The sequence below is a fragment of the Chlamydotis macqueenii genome, chromosome 3 (genome assembly GCF_036417535.1).
Source record: "Chlamydotis macqueenii isolate bChlMac1 chromosome 3, bChlMac1.mat, whole genome shotgun sequence".
NCBI classification, from domain to species: Eukaryota; Metazoa; Chordata; class Aves; order Otidiformes; family Otididae; genus Chlamydotis; species Chlamydotis macqueenii.
In genome coordinates, this window is record NC_141558.1 from 49,982,785 (window position 1) to 50,002,357 (window position 19,573).

Sequence of the window (19,573 nt, forward strand, 5' to 3'; positions counted from 1 at the left end):
TTTAAGCTTCATTCTGTGACCCTGTTCAGATTGATACTTGTGTCCACAACGCTTTCATTGGTAGCATACCCTCCTTGTGCGTTTTGCTTCTGCTTGCGAAGCCCACTGACTTTTTGTTCTCCCACCCTCATTCCTTTCCAGAGTGACTCAGCTGTGGCCCTAAAACGGGGTCCTTTCAGTGTGCACACAGCTGCAGCCACCAGCAGAAGTGAAAGAGCTGTACATAGTTCTGGGATGACATTTGTGGCAGGTCATTTGTTTTGTTACTGAGTTTGGGATTTTTGCACAGGATCCCAGGAAGGTTCTGTTGGCTTTCACAGACTGAGGCCAGCCTTCGCTTGTATAAACTCCAGAGCGTGTGACCCGTCAAATAGTCATGTTTTACAGGACGAGGAAATACCAGCTTCACTCAGGAGATAATTTCTTTCTCCATAGGAGTTTCACCTTACCAGTACTCCCTGAATAATTACACATACAAGTACAGTTCACTAAGGTTAAAATGGTGAATATGCCATACTTTAATAGTTTCTGGAGTGTTGAGTTATGTATAAATTATCGTTTCATTTGCTGGCATAGATTGAATCAGATTGATCACCTGTAGCCTGATATGGAAAAGATATAATGTGCTCGGCTCCTAAAAGCCTCCCTCTGTCTTCTGTCTATTTAAAAAATCTAATTAAAGTTGTCACTTTGGGTGGTGATTTAAAAGTAATATGGAACTAGTGCAATATGTTACAAAATATTAATGAGAAAAGATCATACATTGAAATTGTAACCCTTGCCAGTATTGATACTCAGCAGTTCCCCACTGGAGTTCTTAAATCTATATGCTACAAAGAAAACTGTTACAGCTGCTAATCTGTCTACTAGAATCAAGTAAAAAAGCACTGAGAAAAGGCGCGAAAACCAATGTTTAGCATTAGTATATATTTCTGGAGGAGCAATACATGCTTTTTGCCATATCATGTCTGAATATAACATGTAAATTCTGTTCTTTTGAATATATTAGTCCATGAAGAACAAAGACATAGTGTAATAAAGGTAGAACAGGCAAGCAGCATGTAATAAACCATCTCTGATAGTCCACATGCGTTTTTCCATCCTAGGTGTAGCTGTGCTGCTGGTGCTAAAGCCCGGTGCAGCTTTTAGGCATTACAATAGCTGCAGAGTACGCATTTGTGGTCGTCGTCCCATTTTTAGTATGCAGCACGTATAAGATGGTGTGCACGCTGCAACCTCCCAGTCCGCTCAAGAACCCTATTTTGTATTCCCTGTCAGCTCAGATACTCCTTTTTTATAATGATTACCTTTTGTTATCCTATTTCCCTTCTTTTTCTGCTGATTTTTTGATCATTTTTTGTTTGATTTCCCTTCCCTTTTCTTCACCAGAAGAATGGTTCAGAATCCTTTCTTTTACCTAGAACTGTGCCACAAGTTTCAGTTTTCCCATGATATCCATCTCCTCCTTTTGGAGCTTTCACTTCTTGAAGGAACACTCTGTAACTTTTATCCTTTTATTGAAAAACCTTAATGCTTTCTTCAGCAACTTGTATCTCTCCTTTTTAAACGCAGGCTGTGCCATCATCTGCCCTACCTGATTTCCTGCCTCCTGTGGTGGTGACAGATGCATGTCTCTCTTGGGTTCCCTGTGTCTTGGTAACATATTCTCGAGAAGTGCTTTGCTTGGGTACAGGATGTTAGTGCTTGAAGAAGTTGTAGACATCACTTAAAATCTCTTCGTCTAGAGATAGCCAAGTGCTGCTCTGATTAAGAAAGTAAGAGAGTGTTCAAAGTGGTCCCCTTTGATTGTCTCTAGTCCTGCTATAGCAGCACTCTGCGTCCTATGGCGTGGAGTTGTCTAAAGGGGAGGGAGATTCTGCCTGTTTGAATAAGCCGGTGTTGGCACATGTCAAAGTTCACCGATGTGTGAGATTGTGCAGCGACCAACCTGGCTCAGGCCCCTGCGGGTTTTTTATCCTTTCAGTTCTGATGCATCTGTTCCCTCCCAGTGCCTCTTCCTCGACATTAACAGTGGTGTCACACATGCAGAGGGCTGGAACTCACGTCGCCGCCTTTTATGGCTGTTACCCGTGCTAAAACCGGTATTAACCGTGCCGCAGGGTTAAGTTGGAGTGCAGGCGCTCCTCCCGCAGGAAGCCCCGAGTACCATGGACAGCTCCCGGTGGGCGGGGCCCACGGGATTCCATTGTTTCTCAAAAGACGGAAAATAACGAATGCCAATTATGTTCTCACCTAATTATGCCCAATCTCTTAAACATAGAATCATTAGGGTTGGAAGGGACCTTTAAAGGCCATCCATCCACCCCCCCTGCAAGGAGCAGAGACATCTCCAACCAGATCAGGTTGCTCAGAGCCCCGTCCAACCTGGCCTGGAATGTTTCCAGGGATGGGGCATCCACCACCTTTCTGGGCAACCTGTGCCAGTGTTCCACCACCCTCACTGTAAAACTTTTTTTTCCTGATATCCAGTCTGAATCTACCTCCCTCTATTTTAAAACCATTACCCCTCATCCTATCATGGAATATACTTGGAATGCATTTTGTTGGCTTTGGGAGGATGGGTGGTACACCACATTGACTTGTGTGAGTAAAAGATCACATTGAAAAGCAGCTTCACACACTTAAAATCAGTGTCTGGTGACTTTCGTCTGAGTGCTTTCAGAAAATACTTATCTGCATCCATTGCTTAAATATGCGTTACCATATCTCAGATATCTTGACTGAAAAGTGTTAAAATGTCTCTAAGATATAAGAAATGCAGCTTACAGGCTGTGTTATTTATTTTTAAGATAAGCAACACTTTATTTTAACACTGCATTTGGGGTCATTTTTTCTGTGACACAGACCTTCCTGTGCAAGGTGGAATTCGGTCATCGCCTGCCCACACCTCTAGCACTAAGGGGACAGGTGACACTGTTACAAGCTTATGCTGTGTCAGGTTCGCAGAGGTGGCACTATCTTAAGTCTGCTGCAAATGTTCCCTTCAAAATTCAAGCACCCAGATGTAGTTATCAACATCATGTGTTGACCTGGTTTTGCAGAAGTGCTGGTACTCAAAATCCCACTGAAGTGCAAATATTCTCCAAACCCAAACATACAGTCACTTTATACCCCAGATCCTGAAGAATTCAGACCAGGACATTTGGTGGAAGATCCTTTAGACTTGGGAAGAAAAATAAAAACGTAAAATAAATTAGAAAATATGGAAAGGCATCTCTTAATTTTGCCACTTTTATGACTGCTACGTTTACCTTGTCCTTCCCATTTCTGTTATCATTTTTAATGTGTAAGCGTTACTGTACTCCCTAAGTGAAAACCTGAATTTATTGCAAACCATGGGAGAAGCCATTACTGCAGGTTTGCTTGGTATTTATCCTGTTTCGTATGATTGCTAACAAACCTATGAGACAATTAGCCTAGTAGGTACTTACTATAAACTTTACAGGTCAAAACAGCAGTCCGAAATTATTATGCACACCCTACATGTAGGACTGTGCTATGGGGGATACCTGCATCCCGGCCCCTGTGTGTCTGTGGGCCCGTTTGCTGTCCTTGTTTGACATTGTTTGCTGTGCTTAGCAAGGGATTTACTTCAGAAGCAGTTTTGCCCTGCCAGGATGTTCCGGTGGGGCATTTTCATGCTTCTGCCCCTTCCAGCCTGTGCTGGCCCGCCCGTCCACCAGCCTGTTATGAGCCTTTCTGCCTTTGGCTGTTGTATTGCTGCTCTGAGGAAGGCACTGTGCTAAATGCTGGAGATTACCAGTCCTCTGCTGTTCCCAGGCTAGCCGGGAAGACGAGATGCAGTTGAACTCACAGCAGATACCAATCCCTTGCGTCTTTTGCTCTGGGATCCCTCACTGCTGACTTAATCTGGCTCAGAACAACAGAGCTGCCTTGCCCTGCCAAGAGGGTAACACCAGCAGCACCTCCTCACCTTTTGCAGGAGCAAAGAGCCTTTCATGAAACTTTGTGAGACGCCTGCCCTAAGCATTATCCTCTCCCCAAATATGCAAGCAATGGAGGCCAAATTGAGTCCAGCCCATGGCTGTAACTACTGCCTGCAAGCCGTCTGATTCAGACTCTGCAAGCTTGTGACCAACCACACTGGCACATGCAAGTGGTGTTACTCCACTAACAGAGACTTTTGGGGTGTGTAAAACTGTAGTTTTTCCTGTGATTAGTGGAAACCTCCGGTATGAAGGTAAATTTTTGCTTTTTGCTAAATCTGCAATCCAAGTTTCCCTTTGGGGGTTTTGTTTGCCTGTCACTAATACATTCAAAATCAGACTATATGAATCGCTAGTTGCGTATTTAAGTTGGAGATTTTCTGCCTCAGTAATAGTCAACTCTGAGAGAACAGGGTTCCTAAATTGCATTGAAACCCTTAATGGTGCCTATGGAAAGTAGGGTGACTAAGCAGAGTTTGAAGGGCACTGTCCCACTGGCAGCTGTACAGCAGTTGGTGGGACTACGGGTACATAACACTAACCCCCCCGGCCGATACTGTGATCATCATCTAATACTGTTGAATTCCAACTATCCCGGCAAGTTATCGTTTACTGACCAAGCAGTTCTTGAAGCACCTAGTGAAGATTCGCCCATCTTGCATTTTTTTCTTTGCATGATTAAAAAAAAAATCACACCACCACCACCACCAAAAATCAAAAGACCGAAGCATCAGCAGCCCAGAATGGGAGAAAGCTTAGATGGGCAGTGTCAGGATGCTGGGCACAGAGGTGCAGGTTTCTGACAGCAGACCTGCTTCCGTTTATCACCAGCCTAGGAACGGATGGTATCTGAAGTTCCAGAAAGGCCCTTTCCACTTTTCCTGGGATTTCTGATTCAGGTGTCCCAACACAATATTATTTACATATCACAATTTAACTCTGGTAAAAACCTAACTCAATGTTATTCTAATGGTATGACAAAGATGCTAAGAGAGCAGTACACACACAATTTTTGTCTAGTCTGTATTTCTAATACTTTGTATTGCTTGTTTTATTACTGATGTATTTAGAGTTGCCATCAATGAGTCAGTTTAATTTTTCTTAAGTTGTTTCATTTTCCACATACTTCCCTGGAAATACAGTGTGGACCTTGTAAGAAGGAAGGAAATGAAAAGGAGAAACTAAGGAGAACGGTAAGATTTCGACTGTCAATCAAACCCATCTCACTGTATGCAGACATTCTCCACAGCCCAGAAATCCCCTAATAACTTCTCCCGTAATAGCAATAAATGTTCTGTGCCACTCTCTTCCCAGGTTTTTCTCTGATCAAATTACAGGATAATAGACTCAGATGCTCACAAGTCCACACGATGAACCCTGATGCTGGGCTTAAGGCTCTGTGCTCTGTTTTGAGATGTTTTGTTTCCTCCTCCACAGCTTACAAGGGCATTTTTTAGGATTATGAACTCTCTGCTCAGCCAGAGAGGGACAACTCAGTGAAACCTCTCCTAGCAGAGGCAGGATTTTAAGGAGTTAGTCCTGTCATCTGGTAGAGAGTCCTTCTTCCCCAAAACTCTCACAACCTTTCCGCAGCATGGCCTAAATGAGCTTTTTAGGCATTTTTCCTTTTACTCTCCCTTTTCCCCCCATATATCACAGTCCCTTTCAGCGGACTTAATACCAGGAGTGAGCAAGAGCTAGCACACGTCTCAGTGAGGCAAGGGGAAAAGGAAAAAGGCAAAAAAGGGAAGAGCTCGAGTCGTCTGGGTGAAAACAGAGGGTTGGACCTCCGTGAGGTGTATTTGTACAACCAAGCTGATGCACAGGGAAGAGCAGATTGGTGGGAAGGCTGTCATTTAGTTGCTAGGAACTGCAGAAGAGCTGTGCACGAGCCCGGGCGCACGCACATCGTTTGCTTTCACGTTGTCAGGCAAGTGGATAGGTTGACATTACGAAGCCAGAGCACAGGGTGTCGCAGAGCCCCAGCTGAGCGTGTGAGCGTGGGTCCAACACGCACAGAGACATGTGGAGCGAGGAGCTTGTGCTGCCGTGGTGGGGAGGAGGCTGGGTCACAGCACGTGTAAAACAAGCAGCAAGCCTGCAGTTGAGACATACCCCGTATCCACATCAACCCTGAGGAGAGTTATAGCAGTCATTTGGAAGATACATGTGCCAAGCGTAATTTGAATTTCCAAAGGTCACATTTGTCATTCTCGGTGTACCAGCGTTCTCATTAACAAGTGTCTCCAGCTGTGCAGTGGCCCCAGGACGTGCTGTTGTAACCAAGCAGTGCGGCACAGGGCTACCACCAAGGCTTCAGGCTTGTCTACCCTGCTCTCTGCTTAAGGGGTGTCGTAGGAGAGGGGGATGTGTACCGGCCGTCCTACGTAGGTAACCAAATTTTGACCTAGCAGGCATGTCTTGCTGGGTGTTGCATAAAACCGATACAGCAGCTTTCTGGAGGTGTAAGCTGGGTTGTAGGGCCACCTGACTGAAGTCCATCGGCAGTGGCACCAAAGCCAGGTAGGCTATAAACTGAGAGGAGGGCTTCCAGAGGCGAGTCAGCTCACCTATCTTAGGATGGGATGAGTTACCCCTCTGCAGGTGCTTATTTCTCCCCATTGTGCCATCTTGCAGGAACCTACACAACGGGCTTAGCCAAGACACCTGCATTTAAAAAACTAAAAATATATGAGTCCCTTGGTAGTCTTTATTAAACCTGGCAGAGCTGTGAGATAAGTGACCACAGCTGTAACATTATAGTCGACAATAGGTCCCTTACAAAAAGATTTTATGGCTTTACCTCTGTCTCAGCACTCCAGACACAGATAGGTACACCTCTGGTACAATGCTTCTCTGAAATAAGGGCATATGCCACTTCAGAGCTACCCCACGTTGTCAGGAGTAGATCGGACTTCTGATTTATCGCCAGCCAGGGCAGAGAATGGGCTGCTCACGGTCAGCAAAGCTTGTCAATCATCAGTGGCTCTGACCAAAACAGGACTTACCTGTGTCCGCATCGCTGAGGGGTTGTGGCCACCTCTCTACCCGTGTCAGGAGCCTTGTTCGGGGACCGGCTCTCCCTGACTCCCCTGAGACTCGCAAAGCTTAGCTCTGCTTCTCCTCTGCCTGCTGCCAGCATGTTCTCCATCTGCTGCCTTGGCTTGGATCTCTGATGAACATTAGGCTATGGAGTGACTTTTCCAGTAACATTTATACCATTAAAGAGTCCACAGAGCCATCCACTTCCCACTCATCAAATGTTTTTCTTTCAAAGGCTGGGTTTGGATAGTCTTAGTTTGCACTGCAGTCTGCTGAGCAAAAGCCACACGTTTACCTGAGGGAGCTCTGCGCTGCCCAAGGCACAGGAAAGTGTGCACAGCCTGAAGATGAGACTACCTGCTTTTTTGGTCAGAAGTAATTGGTCACAATTGGGAATCTTCACTTATCTGCTGTATGAATACTACCTGACCCATTATCTACCCCACGTATCCAGCTTTCCGATGTTCAATACTGTACGTATCCAAGAGATCACTGAATCTGCTGTTCTATTTTAGTCACCACCACTCATCTCCTCCATGCTCCTATTTATTAAACACTGGCCGCAGAGCATACTGTGGTACAACAAATAATGCATTGGTTTAGTTCTTTCCTAGATGGGCCCTTTACATTTTTTTCCTTACAGCTTCTAACTTACAGATATCTTTTTTTTTTTGCCTGCTTTCATTCTACATATCTTTGCCATTGCTGATTTTATAAATCCTTCTGCACATGTCGAGTAGCCTGGGTCTGAGCATAGGGTCACGATTCCTGCTCCGAGCAATCACAAAACTGCCCTTCACCTTTCCAGCCCTGTAGTTGCAGACATGAAGCTGGGAAGCTTAGCCAAGGATGTGTTCCTTGCTAATTCTTCCTCTAGGCATTAGTTTGCTTCTCCGTTGTTTTTTTTTTTTCTGGACTGCAGATTTGGACTGACTTGGAACTAGATGTCTCTGTTTATATCCCCTCATATTTTCCTTCTGTTTAATTTTTTCTTTTCCTCAGCAGAGGCTCAGTGATTTGGCTATTAGCTGTGCCTGTAGAAATAGAGGCTGCAGTTCATAAAGGCAGTTAACATCCTTTCTGTGTTCTCAACAGGTTGTCACTGACTGAAATTGCAGCACTGTCTGAGCGCTGAGAGTGTGGTCCCAAAATACCCTTCTAGGGACACTTCATCTCAGCTGTGTAAGAGAAAGCTCTATTCAGAAAAGGCCTGAGGAGCCATAAACGCAAAAAAACATCTCTTCTCCCTCTTGAACTTCATCAAAGACTCTTCTCTTGCAATTGCCTCAGCTCTCTCCTACTGCCACCCGAAATTTCCGGCAGCTCTTCACCCCCTGGCCACATTCAGCTGTCTGCTCCTGCATAAAATGGAAAAACGTTCCCAGATCTCACCCGTCTTCTCAACTGCATGAATGTGTTTCAGATTGAGCATCGCTGGGTCTCTGCATGGCTGAGTGTCAACATGCGGGCACAGGCAAAGGAGATGGGCCAGCTCAGGCTGGCTTCTCTTTTGGTCACAGCAGGAATCATAGAATCATAGAATCTTTAAGGTTGGAAAAGACCTCCATGATCATCAAGTCCAACCATGAAACCTAACACCACCATGCCTACTAAACCATGTCCTGAAGTGCCACATCTACATGTTCTTTGAACACCTCCAGGGATGGTGACTCCACCACTTCCTTTGGCAGCCTGTTCCTGTGCCTGATCACTCTTTCAGTAAATAAGTGTTTCCTTATATCCAACCTAAACCTCCCCTGTCTGGAGGCGGGAGGCATTTTGAAAGACCATAGCTTTTTCCACAGAATCCCCTGAAGCTGAACAGTTTTATTTTTTGATAGAGGATAAGCTTTCCAGTACAAAATAAAAATATCATTAAAGCGCTGTCAGTACTACAAAGTGCTTCGTACCGTATGAATTTTCTCAAAGGAACTTGAGCTGATTGTTAGATCAGTCTGTAAATCCTCTGAACAATGTTTATCCTTAATGGAAGTGCTATGACTTTGGGAAGGATACACACGCCTTCTTCATAAGCGTAAGATGCTTTTCAGCTTCTAATTATGGAGCAATCACAAGCATCCCTATAAAGAAATTAACATGCTTTGATATTTGAACATAATTAATATTTCTTTGTTTCTCAGTTCCTTTATTTTCACTGTCCAAGAAAAAGATTGGCCAATGCTCTTCTTGTAAGTGCTGTGATTTTAGAGTGTATGTTTGCACTCAGCTTAGAGTCATTTTGCACGTTGACCTGTTTGTAACTCAACTGTGCAGCCGGGAGCACAAGTAGGAAGTCTCCAGTTCTCCTCTATGGTGAGAACTGGTCCCAGGGTTTTGTATTCTCAGCCTTACCCTCCTTCAAGGGGCTGTCGTGCAGACACTTTCTCTTTGAATCCTGACTTCAAGACTGTAAACATCCTCTTTGCTGACAGCCTGCTTTTTTGCCATCACAGCTGGTAAGCTTCCTTGCACTCAGGCGCTCTTCCTCACTCTCTCACTCCCATTTCCCTCCTCTCCCTTGCTGTGGTTTGTTCATGCTGGTATGCCACGCTCCATGGGCTCCATCTCAGAGAGTCTTCCAGTAACCTCAAGTGGTTGTTGGAGATTTGCTACTCGCTTTAACGTGCCTAAAAGCTGTTATTCACACTTCAGTCCAGGTGGAACATCCTTCATTTCAAATGATACCAACATGAAGGGAGGTGCTTGTTGCTTCAGCTTACAGAGACTACGGTGGAGTTTCAACGGTGGAAACAGCACGGTAGAAGGGAGTTGTGCACATAGCTTTGTCTCCCTTCATTGACAAGAACTCATTTTTAAGGACATTGATATCTGGGGCTAAGTGTTTCTCACATGGAGCTGTGTGGGAATACTGCTTTGAGTTCAGTGGGAAGAGCGTCAGCCCTAAAATGTGAGCATAACCTTCTAAAACCTGTGGTACATGGGTAGAATGATGTCATACTGTATACAGGTAGTGTTTGCCTCCCAGTGGTCCAGCAGCACCACGTTTAACAGCAGTGAGGTTATAGTTTAACCAGGGGCAACATTCCAGCAACATCCTGAAGATTCCCCAGACTATAGACATCTTTTGTCAACTGTAAAAGCATTGATTTTTCAACCTTGTGTTAGGCAAGAATAACTGAAAGAATACAGTGTGAATCCTGTCTTTCATTTACTTAGTCCTCTAGAAAATACAACCAGCAAAATCAATTTCTCCTAGAAAGGTCTTTGTAAAAGAAGTGGCCTCTTCCCTGGCCAGACTTCTGGCTCCCTGGTAATTGCTTTCTGCGCACTTTGCTTTCCCGCCTTGCTCTTCCTCTGTTCCTGCCTCGCCATCTGAAAACAATTTCTTTGGTATGCTCACCTGTGGGCAAAGCACAGTGACTAGATAACAAAACCACCATTTCTAGGTGAAGATGTAGGCAGGGAAAAAAGCCGATGTGGGAACCAGAAGGAAGCAAAAGCAATTGCCCAGAGTCCCAGTGCTGTGTTCCAGGTACTGCGTTTCACGGGGGATGAAAGGAAACCTGAACTATTGCTTACGTATTGATGTGATAAGTGCTCTAGCATCTCTTAGATGTTCAGCCAGTATTTTATTTTAATGTCAGTAGGCTGGGATTTCTGTTGGGTACAGTGTAGTCCAGTGATGGTTCCAGGGTAGGACATGAGGATCTTCTCTCTGGTTCCCAGTGCTCATGCTGGCTGATTCACAAGGGTCGATAAAATTGCTTTGTATCAATTTCAACATTTGTAAACAAATAGTCTTTTGACGTATAGAAAAGAAGCATCAAAGTCCTACCTGCTGCTTCTCCTGTAAATATGTCAGCTCTTGTTCTGTGCTTTTGCTCACATTCTCCCTCAATTGACAATTTTGTTGCCTCACAAACCGTGCCATTTTGACATGCTGTTCAGGTGGGCCATGCCCAGAACTGGGTCAGTAGATTGGTGGCCTCAGCCTTTACCACTTCAGACCACATGGCAACCAACAGTGCTGCAAGTTGTGACCTTCTGCACCAACTAACCACAAGAAGAGCGTGAAATAGATGTTTCCCTCATAACCTCTGGCACAGGGGCACCAAGTCTGGGGAATCCTGCATTTGTTTCAGTTTCTGGTGGGAATGTGGTCTAGTTGTTCTCCCCATCCTCTTTTCACCACAGCTTCCTCTCATCTGCCTGGTCCTAACAACCCACTTCCTTTCACTCACATATTTACAACCTTCTGTCCTAACATCTCCCTCCTGTTCTCTGCATCTCTGCCAAGTGATGCCGGCCCCTTGCGAGCCCCCACCCGGGGTATGCTAGCGGGGCTGGCAGAACTTGGGGTATACTGATGTATCGGGACTGTAAAAGAGCACAGGGAAAGGAGTGGTCTCTGGTTCATAGTTAGGTGGTGTAGGTTTAGGTGGCCATTGCTGATGGCTTGTGTATTTAGATTGATGGAGACTCTGGGATGGATTTGCAAGAGAAATTTCCACTTTCTCCCCACCCAATCATTAACTATAACATTGCAGGAACACTGTATTTTTTGAGTCAAATGAGTCGAGGCTCAGTCTTATCAGGCATGAAACAAATAACTTTCTGCTTCAGTAATAAGGAACTTAACTTACTTTCAAAGCAGAGAGTTCAATAAATCACACATTGATCTGAGAAGAAAATCATTAACTTCAGGAAAAGAAGGGGTATATTTTTCTGAAGTGGAGTTAGTTCCATTATCACTGAAAGTCTGCTTAGATAAATGGATATCAAGTGACTTTGAAATGACAGATAGGACAGATAGGGTCTAGTCAATAGTTTACCAAATAGTTTCAAGGAATGCAGGCATTGTTGACCTAGCCACAACCAGACAAAGGCCATTGTGGAAAATGTTAGTAAAACCTAGGATGAAACAGTCCAGGTTAAAGATGAATCATCAAGAGTTAATGACAGAAAAGACATTTATTTTTAAGATTACTTAATAGGAAAGCACTGACTTGCATTTGGTTTGAATTTTGAGTGGTTTGGCTTACCTTTCACTTATTTTGAGCTGAAAATGTGCCTAATTTAGAGTGTTTATCCTGCAGAATCTGTGACACACTATCCATCATACATCATACATGGTGCACAAAGGCATAATAACTACCAGAGCATGCAACCTGTCACAACCTGTATGCTCTGAAATGTATCTCAGGAATCCTGCATGTTTATGAAACACTTAGAGGCGCGTGCGTCTCAGATTCTTCCTGTGTCCCAGCTTTGCTTTTCAGTGGCAGCACAAGAGGCAGTGACATCAACTACACTTCCCTGACCATTTCGAGAACCCTGGTTTTGGTTGCTACGCCTTTGCTGGACTTCATTTTTCTGGCTAAAATTTTTCATGGCAGAGCAGCCAGAAACTTAGAGCTGTTGTTCTCATGCCCTCCCTTCAATGTATGTTACTGTCTGCTATAAAGAAGACACTCTTTATATCTATTGTATATATATAATATGCTATTAATATAATATAATGTTATGTTATATTATAATTTATATAATTGCCACCCAAACTAGATAAGCCGTATTGTTTGCCCCAGCACACCTGGGAGAGGAGCCAGACAGGCAGCTTTTCAATAGGACAATTCTGTTTGTTCATTTGGGCAATTCTTGCCTCACTGCTGAGAAGAAAAAAAAGTAACGTATTTTTCAGATCTCATGCGTGCCGTTTGGCCTTGATTAGGATCCTGAGGGCTCTGTACTATGGACTTTCTATCAATGGCGCTGCTGAAATACTTACAAACAAGTGTGTGTTTAAGTGCTTTGCTGATGGAGGGCCAGAGCACTCGGCAGCTTGTTAGGCTGAGCCCTCTCCTTCTCCTCTCTGCCAGGCACAGCACCGGGAGGGAAGGAGCTCAGCTATGTCCTTCAGTCATAACTATTTAAAAAACTGCAAGGGAGGTGAGAGAATGAAACCAAACCAACGAACAGGCAATGGGAACACCTTGAAGGTGCCTTCTGTCACCTTTATCCTCTTCTGACCATCTTTAAGGCCTAGAAGTTATATTGATTTCGATGGAGTAGGCTGCTCTGCGGCATATATTTAGCAGACTGTGGCCATGACTAAAAGCAGTGTCTACGCTCATAGATTATTCATAGGGTAGGTAAAGAGCCATGGTATGAACTAATTCAAAGTAACTTGAAGGTGACTACAAAGAAGTCCAAAATCCATCTGAAGATCCGGACTACAGGCCTGCCAGGCCAGTGGAGGTATCTTTTTCTTGATACTCTGCCTTGAATCCTGGTTTAGATGGAAGAAGGGAACTTGACTATTTATCCAGGCCGCACAGCAGTTGTGTTTGGCATGGGTTGGGTTCCCTACACACCACGCATGTATTTCTGGGGGTGATTTCCCAGATAAAGGGGCAAGAGCACTACCATGTGCAGACCTCAAAGGCATTTAATGCAATGTACAGTGTACAGCAATAGCTTGAAACTACAGGAGCATCCAAAACCCTCTGCAGCTGCTTCTGGCTGCAGTGAACACAAGATCAGGAATTATTTTTTTTTTTTAATTTCCTGACAGAGGATCAAACAACAGATCAAAATTTCATCTGCATTGAATTGAGGGACTAGACCACAAAATCCTGATTTCTCTGAGCTAACTATGTGAATGGGATTTGACATCAGGTGCTTAAAGTGCCATACTGGTACTGTATGCCACAAAGGGGTTGCACTGGCATCCCTGGGCACAGGGCATAGTTGCCCTGGAAGGGCCGTTGAAGAAGATGCTGTCAGCACCGTTGGTGCAGGGAGTGATTCATGGGCTTGCAGCAATCTAATAGAGGGGAACAGATGACCAGAATTAGCATTTAATAAGTTTATTCAGCATCTTTTGAACACAGCTGCCCTATTGCTGCATTTTTTTTTCCACAGACCTGGAAATAATAATAACCTTCACTTAAGTGCTTATATTCAGCCGTATCAGCACTGCATGTTCCAGCATTAAGGCTTTGAAAGGGATATTTAATACGAGATGATTATTTGCTAAGCCATCAAGTTCAAAAGTAGATTTTTGGAAATAGGCATGACCAGAGCTGTCTTTTAAAAGTGACCTGCAAGCTGTTTAAAACTCAGTAGCTTTGCCTGTTTGCTGTATGCTGCCTCATATTCAGCAGGAACCGAATTAATTTCTGAGCACCGAAGTCATCAATTCTGGACATCCAGCAAATGCATTGTTTGGGTTTTTCAGGTGTCCCACCTGTGACCTTGTGAGACCCAACTGTATTTAGGAAATGATAATGTCATAAAGTACATCATGATGGTTGCAGTTGGGTCTCCCTTTTGAATCTTCCATATGCTAACATTCAAGTACTCCAAAATAAATTATATTTTGTTGTATTTTGGTGCTAAAAATAAATGACTGCATAAGGAAAGGCATTGTAGGTAGAATTCAATTAATGCTAACCATAATTAAAATGCATTCTTAAATTCTCCAGCTTGGATTTTTGGTGACTCACCCAGTGCCTTTCTCTCTGTATCTGGATATTTTTGGAGCATGGATGAATTCCAAGCACGAAATCTCAATTTAGACAGGACAAAAGAGATAACAGCAGGTTGGGGAAGCAACCAAAATAAAGGCAAATTTATATCAGCTGCTTTGATGAAGATGGTTCCTTCTTTTCTGCTTCAACATCTTGACTCCCTGCTCTTGTGAGACGAGGGTCTAGCAGCCATGGCTGGGACAGGCTGCTTTTTCTCATGTGCTGTTAAATCAGGATTTGCGGCTCTCTCCTCCTGGTGCAGCCTGTGCTACCCTACTCAGTGACCATGTCATGCAGGAAGACTAAAGCCCACTGGAAAGCTGTACTGGGATAGCTACACCCCCACATCTCTGTTCCCTGTGCCTTTGTATCATTGCTTGGATAGCTGGCATCCATGGTGCAGACCTGCAAGACTGATGATCCCATGTCTACTTCTGTGTTTAAAAATATATGACCATTATTTCCACTCAGCAGGGACAAATGGTTTATTAATGCTTCTTGGTCTGCAATCTGGGGATTGAAGTTTTAAACCCTAAGTGGTTCAGAGATCGGGAGGTCACACCACCACAGTATGACGTCAGTGGTATCTGTGTGGGATCCTATTGGAATGGTGGAGAATTAACCTGTGAAGTCCCTTGGGTGTTCAAATTCATCCCCCATCTCTTTTTCCTTCCCCACCATCCTCAAATGATCAGAAATAATCTGGATTTCTTGAGCTGCAAAGCTTCCAAAGTTTACTTTTCTGCAGAGCTTTGTGAACAGCTGAGGTGTCATCCATGGGAACTCGGTGACACTCGGGAGCTTGGGGACACAGGGGCCTGGGGGCAGCTCCCTGCTGCAGGTAAGCATGGTCTTAAAGAGCTTGTAGGGCACCTGACATCCGTAGAGCCTCCTTCACAATCCTCCCAGTGAAACAGGTGCAGAGAGGTGGTTCTCTCACATTTTCTTCTCAGGCTGTTGCTTTCCATGGGCAGGAGCGAGTTGTTCCTTGTTGTTCCCACCATGCGCCTCCGCAGGCGGAAGGCCTGCTGTGGCCGGCACACAGCCCTGTCTGTCTCTGCTCAGCCCAGTGCCGAGGGATTTTTGGCTTGCTAGTGCCGTTTGCCAGGATCTACAGCCTCCCAGGCACATCTTGTCCACTGAAATGCCCAGATCTCAGTTAAATCCCCTTTATTTAAGATCCCTCTTGGTATCACTCATTACTGTCGCTGGGCACCGAGGCTCCCTGCGAGCCACAAACATGCCAGCTCTAATCTGGGGCTGCTCTCCAGAGAAAGGCCCTACCTAGACATATTTCAATGTAAAATCAACTTCCACTTGGGAAAACCCTGTGCTCCTGTCTATCCATGACGCTACACCCTGCAAATAAAATCCCAGACTTACTTATGCCAGATCTCAGCCACTGGTCCAGAGGCTTGCAAAGGGCGTGCGCCCTCCGACACCTGTCCCATCTTCTCTTGCCCTCCCACTCACTGCATTTCTATCTGTCACTGGAATTTTTATTATCTACTTGCCTCTGCTCTGCCAAGAGCTGTGGGCCATGGAGGTTTGCTGTCTTTCAATTCGCTGCTGCCAGGATGAAGGTCAAGTCATTCCCATACAGGAATTCAGGCAATTTTTTGAAAACGCAGGGGCAGCACAGCACAGGCTCCCCGCCATGGCGAGCGAGGAGGGGGAGAAAACCAGCGGCCCCTGTTGCTCTTTTCTCTCCTCTGGCACATACAAAAGCAATGTGATATGAGAGTGCAAACTGATTTAGGAAGTTGTCTGATTTTGATGATCTACAAATGCCTTTAATTAGAGATGAACTCTGACCTTCTGGACATTTTAATATAAACATTTGTACATCCTTAGGTAATGAATGCAAACAAAGCCACGCTAGCATTTTAAATGTCAAAAAGATAGGTGAGCATCATTTTTGGAGAGCTCTTACAAAGTAGCTGGTTTTCGTATCTTGACTCCCACTAGGAATGCACAACAAGGCTTTCTGAACAATTTAGTTTAGACACTGAAGTTACTAAACAATTTGTTCAAAGAAACGTGACAATGGTGTTGTCCTCAGCGTCAACGAATAGCTCTTTGTGAGATATCATAATGTATAGAACCAGTGTTTTAACATGGAAAAAGAGGCTAGGCTTTACCTGAGATTTATTTGGCTAAGGTGTAACACAGACTGTGAATAGCAGAAGGGCAATAAACAAGAAGTGCTTTGGGGCTTATGGAAATCTCATGTTTGATGATACAAAGGTTGTCCAAAAGCCACCCGACCTGGGGTGAAGTAGAGAAAACACTATGAAGCTCAGCACTCAGCGTCCTCCCACAGAGAAAAAGGAACTAGGACAAGACTGAAATGCTGCTGCTAACCTGTTCCTCTGCCGACAGCACACGCAGAGTGGGGCTCTGCCTGCATGGCGAGAGGTGGCACCGTGGGGTGGGCAATGGGAGGGGGATCCTCCAGGCTCCGGCTGTCAGGATTCCCGCTCCCAGCTATAGCACTGCCACAAGGTTGGACCCCACTGCTGGAGGGCTGTGCTGCTGAATTTGTTTTGGCTAGTCAGTCAGCTTTTGGGTTTTCGCCTGTATAGTGAAAAATCAGGACCTTACAGTCATCATGAACCTCATGTACAGGACTGACTTCTCACAGGGATCTTCCTGAAGAGCAGGACTTGTTCACTTTCCTCTGTGTGTGTGCACAGATGTGGGAGTGTGTGTGCATGCATCTAAATAGAGCCTAATAATATCATTAAATTAATTATTCTTGTTGCTATGGGAACACACATTTACTATTGCATCAAGTGTGTGCAGCAGAGGTAGGTGACAAGGCCAATATCAGAGTGGATCTTTGGGCTTATCTTCTAGCACATTTCCTTTTTCAAAGCAGACCGGGAAAACTCAGACCAGAGTGCCTGAAGCCTGGAGGTGGAAATGAGGAATTGGCGATCCTTTTCCAACTTGCAGATGAACCAGTCTTCACACCTAATATTAGTATGCCTCACCTGGCATGCCAGCCTGCACCTGGGGCTACCTCCCAAGGAGATGAGCATGGTGGCAGGAGCAAGCAGTGGAAAGCATCCTCCCTTTCAACATCTCTCGGTTATTAATCAGGGTGAGGGAGAAAAAAAACCCATCCCCAAAACCCACCCGAGAAGCAGAGGCTTGCAGGGCAGCTGAGGATCCCAAAGTCACGCTCCTCCACGCAACCTGGGGTTTGCTCCTGGACTACTGGTGTTCTCAAACCAGTGTCACCATGCTGGTTGGCAAATGTGCACACAACCATCCCCCACCAATGGGCACCATTTCAGAGGCATCACAGTCCAAAAGGTCTGGTGGTGAGGGACCCTTTGCCCTGACCACCACCGCCATTACCTGTGCTGAGGGGCTGGGAGGTCTCACAGCAGCAACCTCAGCCTCCTCCTGCCCCGCTTGCAGCACAGAGAATGGTATTTACCCATAACTTCACTGGCAGGGTTATACTAAGCTGTCTCCCTGTGATGCACACAGGTTTCGGCCCTCTTGTTGAGAGCGGCAGGTCACCTCAGGTACATATTCTTCCTTTCCATGGCCATGGCAGGATTAACAGCCATCTATGGGGAAGGACCTTTTTTCCTTTCTTTTGATTTGTAGTCCAAATCTGAGCACGGTGCAACTCACGTCCAGCAAGCAGCCCCTCGCCCCAGACACGCAGCCTGAGCTGGAGCCAGGGACACCAATGACCATTCTGCCAGCTGCAGGATATCTACAAGGATGACTTCATTTTGAAGGGTTTTCCCTGCTCCACCTGTCCCCGCTACAGCACATTGGGAAGGTATTAGTCAGGGTGCTCAGAAGAGGCTTGGGGCTTTTAGGGGTTTTAACGTTCTTTATCACTTGCTTTTCAAAATCATGTTTCATCACATTGGGTTTGCTACTGTCTTTACAATCTCTTTATTACAACCTTATTGAAGATTATAAAGGCTCTGACACAGAGTGGTAGCTCGTCTTCTTCTTGCTCCTTACAACACCACTAATCTCTGTGCTGGCTCTGAACTTTACCAATCATGGGGGTTTTTTATCTTTTTTTTTTGTTTGACAATACTAAGATTTAGGAAAAAAAAAATTACTGGGAGACACCAGTGAAGGCAAGAGCCTTTGATTCTACCTACCCTACCCCCACTTTGCACTTCTTGCAAGTCAAGTTTTGACCCCTACGCTGTATGCCTTGTTAACACCATGCCACACAAATCTCTAACGTCACCATGTCATGCAGTACCAGGTCACACGCGGTGGAGAAACCCTAGTGTATTTTTCTGCATAGAGGGGTTTATCCCATCAAAGGAGGTGTCTAATCCCACCACAGAGGGAAAGAAAAGCTTATGTAAGGTGATCTGTCTTCTGAGAAGCCATGCTAGCCATATTAGTGATGTTTGCACCATATAATACTTACCTGATGGAGCTACCTGTGCGTCTTCTTTTAGCCAGGATGGCTTCTCCCCAACAGAGCATGTTGGGGGCGGGGGGCGGGGGGGGGGGCGCGGGTTGGAACTTTTTACATTTTTGGAACTGTATCTGCAAGAGCACCCACAGAATTATCTGAATGATGTCCAGGTGACACCAGCATTTCCACCATTGAAATCAGATTCACCAGCCATTGTATTACACTTTGGAAAAGCGACCATTTCAAAGCCCTAAATATACATCTGAGTGGTTGGTATTGCATTCTGTTTGCACAACGTAAATGTCAACAGAACCTGGCCAGGGGTACCTAGGCAACAGCTAATTTTGAGGTCAGTGATTAACTCTTCTTTGTCAGAACGTAATTTACCATCAAATTATCTCTAGCTGAATATAGCACCTTCTGGATTAAAAAAGGCCTTCTTGCTGTTTTTAGACACTGAAAGCCATTATTATTGGTGGCAAGAGATATTTGCTGCATTTTCTCCTAGTTGAAATACTGATGTTCATGAGGGGAGAAGGCTCTCAGGAAGGCTGCCCCCCTACCCCAGGATTCCCAAGAAGAGGAACCGAAGGCTCAACTCAGCCACTGCACACCGTGCCGCTGTATTTGTGGCCATAGCAGGGAGCAATTGATTTTTA